The sequence below is a fragment of the Melanotaenia boesemani genome, chromosome 20, assembly GCF_017639745.1.
Source record: "Melanotaenia boesemani isolate fMelBoe1 chromosome 20, fMelBoe1.pri, whole genome shotgun sequence".
Taxonomy (NCBI): domain Eukaryota; kingdom Metazoa; phylum Chordata; class Actinopteri; order Atheriniformes; family Melanotaeniidae; genus Melanotaenia; species Melanotaenia boesemani.
Window position 1 is genome coordinate 26,719,533 of NC_055701.1, and position 12,390 is coordinate 26,731,922.

Here is a 12,390-nt window from a genome sequence, read left to right on the forward strand (position 1 = left end):
ACAAAGACACCAGGCCAGCTGAAGTGTGTCATTGTCCTATCTGGGCCAGAACAGACATGTAGGGATCTGAGATTTCTTATTTTTAAGCAAAAAAGGGTAACACATAGAAATGTGCACCAGTTAATTGATTTAACTTATACTTCAGAAAATTTAATTAAAAATAAAACTAAAAATGTAAACGATCAAATATCCATCCATTTTTCTGCCGCTTATCCGGAGTCGGGTCGCGGAGGCAGCTGCCTAAGCAGGGAAACCCAGACTTCCCTCTCCACGGCCACATTCGCCAGCTCATCTGGAGGGATCCCGAGGCGTTCCCAGGCCAGCCGAGAGATGTAGTCCGTCCAGCGAGTCCTGGGTCTGCCTCGGGGTCTCTTTCTGGTGGGACGTGCCCGGAACACCTCACCAGGGAGGCGTCCAGGAGGCATCCTAACCAGATGCCCGAGCCACCTCATCTGGCTCCTTTCGATGTGGAGGAGCAGCGGCTCTACTCTGAGCCCCTCCGGGATCACCGAGCTTCTCACTCTATCTCTAAGGGAGAGCCCGGCCACCCTGCAGAGAAAACTCATTTCCGCCGCTTGTATTCGTGACCTTGTTCTTTTGGTCACTACCCACAGCTCATGACCATAGGTGAGGGTAGGAACGTAGATCGACCGGTAAATAGAGAGCTTTGCCTTTTGGCTCAGCTCCTTCTTCACCACAACAGACCGATGCAGAGTCACTGCAGACGCCGCACCGATTTGCCTGTCGATCTCCCACTCCATCCTTCCCTCACTCGTGAACAAGACCCCGAGATACGTGAACTCCTCCATTTGGGGCAGGACCTTATTGCAGACCCGGAGAGAGCACTCCACCCTTTTCCGGCTGAGGACCATGGTCTCGGACTTGGAGGTGCTGATTCTCATCCCAGCCGCTTCACACTCGGCTGCGAATTGCTCCAGTGAGAGCTGAAGATCATGGCCCGATGAAGCCAACAGAACCACATCATCCGCAAAGAGCAGAGACCCAATCTCGAGGCCACCGAACCGGATCCCCTCAACACCTCGGCTGCGCCTAGAAATTCTGTCCATAAAAATTTATGAACAGAATCGGTGACAAAGGGCAGCCTTGGCAGATCAAAATAAATTATTTGATAAATGATCAAATAATGATCAGAAAATATGGTACAGTCCACATGCCTGAAGTGGTTACAGGTCCAAAGCTTTTCAGGTAACGAATGTTTGGGTGCAACAACAAAACGTAGGTGAGGTGTGTGAATTGCCAAATGTTCCTCTGTGTCTCCAAAAAAATCCCAGTGCTTTCTCCTCTATCATAAATAGATGGTCTTTTGTGAAATAGAGAAGCCTGGTAAAATTAGTTGTTCCAAGACCAGTGGCCCATGGCTATTGAAAAGTCAGTTTTCTATGAAGCTTTTGTGTAAATAGGTTAAATAATAATTGATATCATCTTTACAAACATTTTAGTGGACATTTTAAATTCACAATCAGCTTTTGAACTTTGTTAATGTTTCTTGCTCACAATCAGTTAAGTCCTGTTGTGCACTACAGTGCACGTGTTGTAAAATTTAAACAAAATGAGGTAAAAACAAAATAATCTTTGGAATGTGTTTTTTAGCACCCCAATACTTGATTTATATAAAAAAAAATCCAAATCAAAATGCTTTTTTTCTCCCGGGTCTGCGTGGCGGATCACTTTTACATGTGTGTAATTTATGTTTGTGTGTGCAGGTGTTTGTGTTTGTCCTGTGTGCTGTTAGTGTTTCTCAGCATATAATGCACAAATTGTGTGTTGAGACCTGACTAAATAAAACCTCTTAATGGCACAAATTTATCACACGATCATTTTCATGCAAAGTTTATCAGTTTGGACGTGGGCGTAGGATACGATCAAATCTCATGACAGATGTGAGATTGTGTACGCAAGTTAGCGTCAGTGTGTCAGCGTTGACTCAGAAAATATTTATTAAACCAACACTATAAAAACCGTCATCTCGGCATAAGCAGTCACATATTCAGTAATAAGAATTAACACATTTGCAAAAAAAAAAAAAAAAAAAAAAATCAATACGAATAATAAAAATAGCTTACTGATATGCTTGGAGTGCACATCAATGGACCTAAAATGATTTGGAAAAATAACAAATATGATAAACTGCCTGAGTACACACATGACAATTAGAAAAGCTCAAATTTAATGAAGAAATTAATATACACTACAGTTTGAAATAATAATAAATACAAACAGATCTGTGTTTGCAAACAAACTCATACCCATATTCACTCTCAGAGCATCTCATCACCCTGCTGGCAAACCTGCCACAGAGCAGGAGCACAGGTTCAACAGTGCGCACATGCACATACAGGCACAAGTCATAAAGATTTTGCAGTTGTAAATTCAAGTTGCCACATAATTGTCAATTGTCAACCCGTAAAAACACTCTACATGAAAAAATCAAGCTTGCAAATGTGCAGAAAAGGGTTTGCTTGGTAGTAAAAAATATTTGTATTTGTGGGAAAAAATGTATTTATTTTTTTGCAAAAACCCTGTTCACAGATGCAAAACACAAAACTGCTGCGAGACTCTAAAGTTTAGGTTGCGAATTTTGCCCATATCTTTACACTTCTATCTGATTGGATGGTGACAAATCAAACTATCCAATCAGAGAGCAGACAGCTTCCTGACCTCCCTCACGGCTGCAGACTCTTAAAGGGGAGTAAAATTTCAACATTAACAAAGGCGCAAGTACGTCTGTTACTAACAACCGGCAACCTCCATCAGTAAAAAGTGAAGCTTATGCGGAAGTGCAAAAAATTGCAGTTCACCCCTCATCCACTAGGGGCTGGCTCCAGAACAGAGTCAATTCCCATAGACTCCCATGTTAAAAAGACCAACTTCACAGCAGAAATAAACATGTTTAAAGCCTGGTACAAAAAACATTTTAGGATTATAGGTCACGTTTACCTTCATGACAACTGTAAGGGGGGTGAATTTTTTTATAACTCATCTGTTTGGATGTTATTTAATCCTGAAATTCGGTGTAATTAGGGGTGTGTCCTTTTGATTAACAGGTATCCAAAATGGTAAATGGTCTGTATTTATATAGTGCTTTAATGTACCTGGAATGATACTCAAATCGCTTTACATCATACATCACATTCACCCATTCACACACACTTTCACACACTGATGGCGGAAGCTGCCATGCAAGGTGCTCAACTACGACACATCAGGAGGAATTCGGGGTTTGGTGTCTCTCTCCACCTAGACATGAGCTCAACAGGCTGAGGATCAAACTGGCAACCCTCAGGCTGCAAGATGACCACTCTACCCACTGAGCCACGCCGGCCCAAAGGAGAGCGTAGCACAACCGCAGTTTTTAGCCGGCTAACAGCATGCCTTAGCTTTACCTCCGTAAGCTGGTTAGCTACTGTTAGCTCTGGGTTAGCTCGGTTAGCTCTTATCTACAGGTAGCTTGGAGTTTGATGGGTGTCAATCATCCACCCCCACCTTCACAGTCCCCCTCTCAGCTCCACCTCTTTGCTCATTTTTGAATATTCCAGGAATGACGACACATGTGATGCTGCCAAGATGGCAACGGTGGGAACACCCAACGAGCTTCAATTCAGCTCTTCAGAAACCTACGGGTAATGTCACGTAGGCCCCTGGTTTTGTTTATTGTAAGTTATCTCTAATAAACAGGTTTTATGGCCATAAACTATGTTAATTTGGTTGATGAGGTGGTAAAAACAGTAAATGTTGCAGACTCCTGACGTAGTCAAACAAAGCAAACCTTTTGAATTATGTGTAACCCTCCTCACCTGAGGTGGCACTGCATCAAGAAGAGATGACAAAACAACTAACAAGAAAACTATGAGGAGAAAATCAACTACAAAGTCATTGTGTGTGTGTGTGTGTGTTTGTGTGTGCACGTGTGATACATGAATTGTAAACTTTAGAAACTAATTTGTGTTTAACTTTATATACTTGCAAATGTATGTTCAAACGCACACATAGATATCTAAAAATTACACACACAAAATAAATTCACACATGCACAAATTACAATTATAAACAAACATTAATGTTTTAGACTTTTTTTTTTACCTTTAACCTCATCAAGCTAATAGTTTTGTGTTCAAAAAGGCTTCTATGTGCACAAATCACATAGTACATGTAGACTAGGACTTGGTTCACTTGAAGCCAACCGAGACCTACGTTGTTAGATGGACCATCGCAGATGCACATCAGAGTTCAGTTGTGCATTCACACCTCCTGAAACGAAGCAGATTTCCTTGCAAATGAGAAAGGCTGATGTGAATTCACCTCAGTCTTGCTTTCTGCTCTTCCTGTACATCTGGACTCAGTTAGCCAGTTGCCACACCTGGCCAAGGTTTTTCATTAGCTCCCTTTGCAGAAGTGCTCCCTCATTTTCATTAAAATGATTTCCATTGATTTTATCTGTTTTAATTTACTTTATTTATGGTTTAATAAACCATAATAGTCTCACACATCTGGTTTGCCGACCCTATTTACTGGGACACTTGCCCCAGCATAAATGCTATGATTAATTTTCAACAATAAATGTTTATCATACATTATATCAGATAATTCAGATGGGAAAAGATATATTTTTCAACTCAAATGCGCATTCAGAATGCTAACTCCAAATAGAGGATACAGCTTAGAGGAGCATTCTGTCACTACATGTCACAGTGCATGAGCAGCAGGTGAACCACACACACGTCACGCAGCTATTTGATGTGTTGGGTGAGCGCACAGCGCAGGTTGAGGTCTCGTAACATCACAAAAACAGTCAATTTTACATTATTTTTATAAATGAAACCAAATGACCTTATACTAACTGAAACATGTTATCGCGTGACTTCTGTAGATGGATATCAGGAAATTCTTCACCCGAAGCAGAGACAGGGAAGCAGCGAGGAGAGATGAGAAAAAGTGAAATCAGTTTTAGGTGGATATTCAACTGATATTTGCACTGGAGCGACCAGCGTCTTGTTTAGGGACCATCAACTAATGACAGGCTTTCCGTGAAACGGAAATTCTCATAAAGGACATAAAACAATATTTTCATACTAAACAAAAGCGGACTTCTGATGTAAACAGAGAAATAACACATATTTTTTGATTTTCATACAGGGTGCCAAATCTTTTGAATTGCTTCAGATTTTAATAATCTCTTAAGAGAGAGAGAGAAGGAGAGAGAGAGAGAGAGAGAGAGAGAGAGAGAAAATCAAATATCTTCTAAATCATGTGGCCCAGTCACTTCAAACCAAAGCTGAATTGAAGCAGATCCAAACGAAACACAACTCTTCCTGACTTTCTTAAAGCAAAGATCGACCACTTTGTGGGATTGAAAGATAGGCAGTACGCTTTAAAGCTCAAATATTAAACAAACTGTTCAGAATGAGTTGAACTATCACCTTGAAAACCAGGTACTAACCATTACTGTGGAATGTGTATGAAGAGTTCTGACCTGCCGTCGTTTGTTATGGCTTTTATGCTTTTGCTGCCATATTGAAAGTGTTCATGTTTGTTCAAATTATTACACTTAATAATATGTCAATTAGTATTATTGGTAGGAATGTGGCAGTGGCACAGAGCAGTGTGTGTGTGTATGTGTGTGTGTGTAGGGGATATGTGGTATGGGGCCTGTGCCTCAGTAGAGCTTTATGCCTAGTAATGCCCCTGGTCTCACAGTCTTTTTTTTTTTTATTTCAATATATTAGTTTTTGCACAGTAATAACAGCTTTGGTCAGAAAGGAGCCTTTCCAGCGGTCTACACTATATTCAGTAACTGTCAAACATTTACACTCCCACACTCCTTTAAAATGAACAGGTATGCCCAAACTTTTGATTGATGCTGTAAGTTTTATCTTGTATAAAATAGTTATGGCAGTGAGACCAGCTAATGGAAGCCCAAAGGAGAAAACATGTCAGAAACCACCCGAACTGCCCAAAGCTAGGAGTTGCCATATCCTATAAGTCAGTTTCGTAACATTAGCTTCCATTTTGGATATAGTTAAAGAACATAAGTCAAAAACAGTGAGACAATTAGAGGTTTTGTCATGTCAGACTTTAGAATACAAGAATATGTCATTTCTTTAAGGTAGTGCAAACCCATCTGCCAGACAAAGATGCAGTATAGGTTTAAATATCACAAACATAAACTATTCAAGGAAAGCAGGTCCTCTGAAATAGCAAAAATAAGAACATGTCACACTCAGCAAACAGATTTGAATGCTACTGTTACTCAATGGAGGTACAGAGCGACTACAGACAGATTCAGGCTGCTGCAGTCTTCAGTAAAGTGATGTGAGCAACTGTTTAGGTTGAGGTCAAAAGAAATGAGTGTATGCGTGTGTCTGTGCACATGAGGTGGGCAGAGTAAGTTACGGTCTGTAGCAGCTGGAGCAACAAACACAAACACATTCACAGGGATAGTGCACAGACATGTGGAGGCCAGTAATGCAAATGTTAATCAAAATACTTTGTCAAAGCTGAATTACTCTGTTCAGCCAGATTGTCAGATTACAGACCATTTAAAGGTGATTGCTTGTAGGATCTAATAGTTTTAAAACAGTATGATATTTATACGGAGGAAGTTTGTGGTTTGAAGTAATTATTGTCCTTAAATAAGATGTGCCAAATTATTAAGGAACTTCATTACTGTAAAGTCAAAAATAGTTCAATGTCGTGAAAAGAGAAGCAGAACATGCATATGTGTTCATAACATGGCTAAACCACTGAGTCATGACCACTAAATGTTTTGTTGCATGTAGTCCCCAAGGTTGCAAAAGTTTATGAAGAAAAGCAGTTTTACTGAAAAACAACTATCTAGTTCAATTCAGCTTTATTTTTATCACACAAATCACAAAAAAATCATCCAACGCAGACAGACAATCCAATTCCATCCAGCTCGTCGTAGTCCAGTTATAATCCAATAAAAACTAGGGCTGTCAAAAAAAAAAAAAAAAGCTTAATGGCAGTAACTAATTTACAGAATTAATTACGTTAATATTTTTAACCCAATGCATGCACGACATAACAAGCCCAAAACATCAGACATTTATTTGTTATGACAGACATGGAGGTCTGATCCAAATCGCTCTATGGATGGAATTGAGAATAAAAAGAACATTGATGGTTGTTGCTCCTGTGGAGGATGATGGTGTTTTAACACCCACACTTTTCAAGTTGAGAAGGTTCCACAGTGACATTTTTCCAGCATCAAACAAAAAAGCAAAAAAAAAAAAAATAAAAAAGAAAACTCCTTGTGGGTTGCATGAATGTGGCTGCTTCAGTGGCTCTCTGGTTTTCTCTGTGTCTGCGCAGCACAATGTGGCTCCTCCTCCTCTCATGTTGTTCCGGCTGTCAGTGATCAGCTGATCAGCCTTTCTCCCCTGTTGCGATGCATGGTTCATACCGGTACAAATTTACTGAAAGTATTGGTTTTAGCAGAACCTTCTCATATATGTATATATATATATATATATATATATTATACATATATATATATATATCTCAACAGGTGTTTACTTTGGGTGATACAGTAAAACAGGCATATTTCAGGCATAGTCGCAAATGATAATCACGATTAATTAATTTGTAAACTAAGATTAATCTGATTACATTTTTAATAAATTGACAGCCCTAATAAAACAAATCCATTACATGACGACCTTTTTGGGTTGAAGATGGATTAAGAATCAACTTCCATGCCAGGTGTCAATTTCTAAAATACCCTGCATCAAAGCAGTTACTTGTTTGTTTTGGAGGTAAAATGAAACATTCCTTATAGGGATCAAGACGTTTTGGTAATCTAACCTTCCAAATGAAACCCATTATTCCAAATGACCACTACTGGGGGTACCTTGCCTCTACAAAATAGGTGGAAGAATTGAGTTATATAAAATATAATATTATATTGGTTACTGAATAGTTAATAGACGTAGTTGAGTTTCCTTGACCCAGCTATTGCATGAATCCTAATTTGGATTCTCAATTTTTAATCAGATGTCGAGATTTTCACCTCCTTTATGGTCAAAATGTGAATGGACACACCTTGAACTTCACATAGTGCTGGGAAGATAACTGGGGGTGCGGAGGACTGTGAGGTGCTGGACGTATTTACACCGTTCTCAACCTGGAGTGTCGGCCAGAACATCACTTGAGGCCAGGACTTTCTTAGATATGAGGGATAGGCTTTAATGAGGATGATGGCGGAGGAAAGGATGAGGCGAGATGGTTGGTTCAACTGTTCTGTATTGCATCCTCAGAAAACATTACAGCATCACTTGATGGGTGCATATACACACAGAAGTATGCGGATTGGTGTGTGTGTGTGTGTGTGTGTGTATGGTTTTCTGTAAATAAACAGAATACAAATACTTAGTACAATTGTTTTATATAATCTCTTATCTTGCATAACACACAGCGAAGATACAAACCAAGCTCTATTTACACCAAACAAGTGTAAAGTAAACGTATATAGGCCGGAACGGGCCGAACTTCACATGCCTGCTGGCTAGCATGAATAGCACTTAGCTGCTAACATTAACCAGACTCAGGATTACTAGTTACAACAAAGACGAACATTCCCTCTCTGAAACTGACACACGAAACAGCAGCCTTACTTGTCATTAACACACACAGATGAAGGAAACAGTTCTTTAGGCGGACAATAATCTGGGGCCAACTCTTTTCAGCCATTTCGCTACTATACTATGTTATTTGCGCTCGGTGGCGAGCATTTAGCGATGACGTTATAGCGCAGTTACGGTGTCCCCACAGGGACAAAATGCTGCCCCGACTATTTACAATAGATAACTGAAATTAACAATAATGCAACTTATAGGGCCTTTTGTACAGCCGCCCCCAAATGTAATACATTTGCTCTAAACAAAAGCATCACTATTCTTCTGGTCTTCCTCAGGAAGGGCTGGCAGAATCACCAGCCGGGCGACCGGTCTGGTGTAGGTTCTGTCCTTCACCTTGACGTCAGCTGACCTAATATGCCCATCAGGGCTCAGGTGCACCTTCACAATGTGTCCAATGGGCCAAAGAGCCCCATCAGTAAACAATGTAAATGAACAGTTAGCTAAACAGCTGCTAGCATAAAACATGCTTATTGTATTCATACATTTTTGCTTACTAATAGCAGGTTAAGGGAACAAATTTAACAAGAACATCTATGAAAATGCCAAATATTTTTAAAATGTAAGCTTTTTATTCTAAATCTATGTTTAGTTCAACTTAGACTTAAATGTTTTCATTCAAATGTAGATGAATAGTTAGCTAAACAGCTGCTAGCATAAAACATGCTTATTGTATTCGTACTTTTTTGCTAACTAATAGCGGTTAAATGAACAAACTTAATAAGAACTTCTATATAATCTTCCAATACTTGTTTAAAAAGTAATGTCAGCAAAGTAAACAACGTTGAACCATTAAACTCATGTGAAATGGCACTATATGTAAGAAATCCAACTTAAGCTTAAGTGTTTTCTTTCAAATGTACATGAACAGTTAGCTAAACAGCTGCTAGCATAAAACATGCTTATTGTATTCTTACTTTTATGATTACTAATAGCAGGTTAAGTGAACAAATTTAATCAGAACATCTATGAGAATGACAAATATTTTTAAAATGTAAGCTTTTTTTCTAAATATATGTTTAGTTCAAGAAAAGTTGCTACTTTGAGCTAGTTTAGCCAGTGCATAAACGTTAGCAAGTGTTAAACACCAGCTAGCATGAAACATGCACATTTAATCCTTTTTTTCCGCATGCTTGTTTTTATGTTAGATTAACTAAACATGCATAATACATGAACTCACTTGAGATGGCACCACATGTGAGATATCCTCCTCATGTTTAAGTGGTTTCTTTCAGGTGAACAGTTAGCTAAATAGCTGCTAGCATAAAACATGCTTATTGTATTCATACTTTTTTGTTTACTAATAGCCAGTAGATGAACAAACTTAAAAGAAATTTTATATATATTTTCCATACTTGTTTATTTAGTAATGTCAGCATAATAAACAACGTTGATCCATTAACTCAGGTGAAAAGGCACTACATGTAAGAAATCCAACTTAAGCTTAAGTGTTTTCTTTCAAATGTACATGAACAGTTAGCTAAACAGCTGCTAGCATAAAACATGCTTATTGTATTCATACTTTTTTGCTTACTAATAGCAGGTTAAGTGAACAAATTTAACAAGAACATCTATGAAAATGCCAAATATTTTTAAAATGTAAGCTTTTTATTCTAAATCTATGTTTAGTTCAACTTAGACTTAAGTGTTTTCATTCAAATGTAGATGAACAGTTAGCTAAACAGCTGCTAGCATAAAACATGCTTATTGTATTCGTACTTTTTTGCTTACTAATAGCGGTTAAGTGAACAAACTTAATAAGAACTTCTATATAATCTTCCAATACTTGTTTAATTAGTAATGTCAGCAAAGTAAACAACGTTGAACCATTAAACTCATGTGAAATGGCACTATATGTAAGAAATCCAACTAAAGCTTAAGTGTTTTCTTTCAAATGTACATGAACAGTTAGCTAAACAGCTGCTAGCATAAAACATGCTTATTGTATTCTTACTTTTATGATTACTAATAGCAGGTTAAGTGAACAAATTTAACCAGAACATGAGAATGACAAATATTTTTAAAATGTAAGCCTTTTTTCTAAATATATGTTTAGTTCAAGAAAAGTTGCTACTTTGAGCTAGTTTAGCCAGTGCATAAACGTTAGCAAGTGTTAAACACCAGCTAGCATGAAACATGCACATTTAATCCTTTTTTTCCGCATGCTTGTTTTTATGTTAGATTAACTAAACATGCATAATACATTAACTCACTTCAGATGGCACCACATGCGAGATATCCTCCTCATGTTTAAGTGGTTTCTTTCAAATGTACATGAACAGTTAGCCAAACAGCTGCTAGCATAAAACATGCTTATTGTATTCATACTTTTTTGCTTACTAATAGCGGTTAAGTGAACAAATTTAATCAGAACATCTATGAGAATGACAAATATTTTTAAAATGTAAGCTTTATTTTGAAATATATGTTTAGTTCAAGAAAAGTTGCTACTTTGAGCTAGTTTAGCCAGTACATAAACGTTAGCAAGTGTTAAACACCAGCTAGCATGAAACATGCATATTTAATCCTTTTTTCTCCATGCTTGTTTTTATGTTAGATTAACTAAACATGCATAATCCAATAACTCACTTCAGATGGCACCACATGCGAGATATCCTCCTCATGTTTAAGTGGTTTCTTTCAAATGTATATGAACAGTTAGTCAAACAGCTGCTAGCATAAAACATGCTTATTGTATTCGTACTTTTTTGCTTACTAATAGTCGTTAAGTGAACAAACTTAATAAGAACTTTTATATAATCTTCCCATACTTGTTTAATTAGTAATGTCAGCAAAGTAAACAACGTTGATCCATTAAACTCATGTGAAATGGCACTATATGTAAGAAATCCAACTTAAGCTTAAGTGTTTTCTTTCAAATGTACATGAACAGTTAGCTAAACAGCTGCTAGCATAAAACATGCTTACTGTATTCTTACTCTTATGATTACTAATAGCAGGTTAAGTGAACAAATTTAATCAGAACATCTATGACAAATATTTTTAAAATGTAAGCTTTTTTTCTAAATATATGTTTAGTTCAAGAAAAGTTGCTACTTTGAGCTAGTTTAGCCAGTGCATAAACTTTAGCAAGTGTTAAACACCAGCTAGCATGAAACATGCACATTTAATTCTTTTTCCCCATGCTTGTTTTTATGTTAGAATAACTAAACATGCATAATCCATTAACTCACTTGGGATGGCACCACATGCGAGATATCCTCCTCATGTTTAAGTGGTTTCTTTCAAATGTACATGAACAGTTAGATAAACTTAGCTAAAATTGTATTTGTAATTTTTTGCTTACTAATAGCCGGTAGATCAACAAACTTAATAAGAACTTTTATATAATCTTCCCATACACTTCAAAAACCGTTAGCCTAGAAATAAGATACAAACACTAGATTTAAGAGAAAATTACTTGTCCATGCAGTAAGTAAATTTTACTTGGTAAAATAAGACTTTAAAATCTAGAAATAAGCAGTTCCACAGAAGTATCAAATAATGCTAACTTTGAGATAATATTACTTAAAATAGAATGTTATATAGCCTAATAATAAGGTCAGTATGCCAATTATAAGCAAATAATTGCCTTTTTAAGATGTTTTACATTCTTAATCGCAGTTCATTCAGACAATAGAGCAAGAAAAACATCAGTAATTTAAGCTGATATTACTCACTCTTAGTAAAGATTGTGAATTTATATCTTAATGCAAGT